Source organism: Octodon degus, unplaced genomic scaffold, assembly GCF_000260255.1.
Source record: "Octodon degus isolate 3935 unplaced genomic scaffold, OctDeg1.0 scaffold00281, whole genome shotgun sequence".
NCBI classification, from domain to species: domain Eukaryota; kingdom Metazoa; phylum Chordata; class Mammalia; order Rodentia; family Octodontidae; genus Octodon; species Octodon degus.
The window spans coordinates 561,755-565,205 of NW_004524857.1; the positions used below are offsets into that span (position 1 = coordinate 561,755).

Consider the following 3,451-nt stretch of genomic DNA (forward strand, 5'->3'; position numbering starts at 1 on the left):
GGGGAGCTGATAAATAAAGTCTATTTACTATATGTAAAAAAGAAACAGAAATAACTTCAGGCACATTCAACTATTCAAATTTTGACAAGCAAAAAATATACACTAGACAAAAAAGACTCTAATAAATTGTTCTGGGAAAATTAGACATCTACATGCAGAATATTGAGCATAGACTCATACATCTCATAATGTATTAAACTAAAATTAAAATTAGTCAAAGATCTGAACATTAAAACAGAAACACTTAATCTGCTAGAGGGTTAACTAGGTACAGCTCTTGAAAACATACTCATGGCAAGGACTTTGTGAACAGAATCCCAAGGCACAAGAATAGTACCAAGAACACCAAATTTAAAAGCTTCTACACAGCAAAGGAAACAATCAACAGAGGAAAGAGGAAAGCTACAGAACTGGAAAAAGAATTTTGCCAGAAGAAAACAGACTAAAAACTCCAAAATATTAGAACCTCCAAATAAAAACCAATCAAAATGAACAACTAAAGGGCCGGCCAGATAGCTCAATGGACTAAATGCCCACTTAAGCAGAGCACAGTGGCCAAGGTTTGATCCCCAGCATGCCATGCCAGACTCACCCCCGGGGCACACTGAGATGGCAATTGAGACTAGGCATAGTGGCATGCACCTGTAATCCCAGCACTTGGGAAGCTGAAAACAGGAGAATCACTACAAATTTGATCAATGTAGTGGGATCCTGTAGATCCTGCCCTATATTAAAAAAATAAACAGCAACCAAAATGAATAGACACTTCTCAAAAGAAATCCATCCAGACAATAAATACATGAAAAAGTGCTCAGCACTGATGGCCATCAGATAAATAAGATACCATCTTACCCCAGAAAGAGTGGCTATCATAAAAAAAATTCTAATAATAACAAATGCTGGTGAGGATGTGGAGCAAAAGAAACATAGTTGGTGGGTATGTAAACTAGTACAACCACTATGGATATCAGTATAGATATTTCTCAAAAAACTAAAATAGAAATTCCATTTGAGACCACCTTCCAGAAGTGGCTGCCAGGCTCTTTCTCCAGTCTCCATCTTCAGTTTGCCTGCCTCCACTCCAGCCTCCACCATGTCCATAAGGGTGACCCACAAGTCCTACAAGGTGCCCACCTCCAGCCCCGGGCTTTCAGCAGTCTTCTACACCAGGGGCCTACTTCCTGCATCAGCTCCTCCAGCTTCTCCCAAATGGGCAGCAGCGGCAGCTTCCGGGGTGGCCTGGCGCTGGGTGGCTATGGCTGGGCTGTGGTGTGGAAGCATCATAACCATCCAGGTGAACCAGAGCCTGCTGAACCCCCTCAACCTGGAGGTAGACCCCAACATCCAAGCATATTAAGGAGAAGGAGCAAATCATGAGCCTCAACAAGTTCACTTCCTTCATCGACAAGGTTGGTTTCTGGAGCAGCAGAATAAGGTGCTGGAGACCAAGTGGAACCTGTTGCAGCAGCAGAAGATGTCCCAGAGTAATGAGGACAACATGTTCAAAAGCTACATCAGCAATCTCCAGCAGCAGCTGGACACACTGTGTCAGGAGAAAATGTAGCTGGAGGCAGAGCTTGGCAACATGCAGGGGCTGGTGGAGGATTTCAAGAATAAATATGAAGATGAGATCAACAAGCGTACAGAGATGGAGAATGAATTTGTCATCAAGAAGGATGTGAATGAAGCTTACATGAACAAGGTGGAGCTCGAGTCATGCCTGGAAGGGCTGACTGATGAGATCAACTTCCTCAGGCAGCTGTATGAAGAGGAGATATGTGAGCCGCAGTCTCAGATCTCGGACACATCTGCGGTGCTGTCCATGGACAACTGCTGCTCCCTGGACTTGAACGACATCATCGCCAAGGTCAAGAGGAGTTCGCCATCCACAGCTGAGCTAAGGCTGAGACACATACCAGATCAAATATGAAGAGTTGCAGACTCTGGCTGGGAAGCATGGAGATGACTTCCGCCGCACAAAGTCTGAGATCTCTGAGATGAACTGCAGCATCAGCCCCCTGCAGGTGGAGATTGAGGCCCTCAAAGGCCAGACAGCATCCCTGAAGGGATGCCGAGCAACATGGGGAGATGGCCATTAAGGATGCCAATGCCAAGCTGGCCCAGCTGAACGCTGCCCTGCAGAAGGCCAAGCAGGACATGGCCCAGCAGCTGCACGAGTACCAGGAGCTCATGAACATCAAGTTGGCCCTGACATCGAGATCGCCACCTGCCTCAAGATGCTGGAGGGTGAGAAGAACAGGCTGAAGGCTGGGATGCAGAACTTGAGCATCCACATGAAGACCACCAGTGGCTATACAGGAGTGGTGAGCTCACCCTATGGGTGCCTCACAAGCCTTGACTTTGGGAGCCTCCAAAGCCCTGGCTTCACCCACACCGTGTCTGCTGTGGTTGTGAAGAAGATTGAGACCCAAGATGGGAAGCTGGTGTCTGAGACTTCTGATGTCCTGCCCAAGTGAATGGGCCACAGCAGCCTCTCCAGCCAGCACCCATCACGAGGCTGTCCCAGAGCCCACGGGGAGACAGCTGTATAAGAGAGCACTGAGAGGAAGAGACCCATCTGAGGCTCAGCTTAGCCCTCAGCCCACCCTTCAGGGGACAGTACTGCTTTGGATACCCCTTTTTGCCCATGTCCTTCACCAAAACCCAATTCAATTGTTTTTTTCAAAAAAAAAAAAAAAGAAATTCCATTTGACTTAGGTGTGTCCCTTCTAGATATCTTCCCAAAAGAGTTAAAATTATCATATTACAGGAATACTTACACCTGTTATTTCTAGTATGATTTGTAATGGCTAGATCTTAGAAACAGCATGTATGTTCATCTACAGATGAATGGCTAAGGAGAAAAGATATTGATACACAATGGAGTACTACTGTACTATAAAGAAAGTTACACTTGAGGCATCCATATGAAAATGGTTGCACCTTGAGAACATGATGTTAAATAAGTCAGACACACAAAATTATCTATCTCATGGCTTCTCTTATATGAGAAACACAAAGAATAAAATAGAAGAGATAAATTGAAAAAGGGGGGAAATACTTCCCAAAGTACAAATTTCATTAAAATATTTTAATATATATGCTAATTTGTTTCATTTATACTACTAATTTACCTTAGTTTGTTGAAAAGAATGATTTGTGGTGTTATCTTCTTGTTTCTTTTTTCTAAGAGTCTTTTTGGATTATATCCTGTACTTCTAGTAACTACTTTGAAGATAACAATACATATGTGATAACTATTATTATTCTCTTGTTGCTTGACTATGAAATTTTGTGTTATACTTTTCATAAAATAAAATAAGAAACCAACATTACCTTTTAATCTTTGTAGAGAAAAACAACTTTGTAGAGAGAGGCAACTGTTGTGACTGTAGGAAATGACATTGTCTTTCACAAACTCACTTCCAAATCTGAAGTCCTACCTTGACTC

The 3,451-nt window shown here is 43.2% G+C and overlaps 1 pseudogene; it reads left to right on the forward strand.

Moving 5' to 3' along the window:
• Positions 1 to 1,093: 1,093 nt before the first annotated feature.
• LOC101579683 lies at positions 1,094 to 2,502 on the forward strand (annotated as a pseudogene).
• The last annotated feature ends 949 nt before the right edge of the window (positions 2,503 to 3,451 follow it).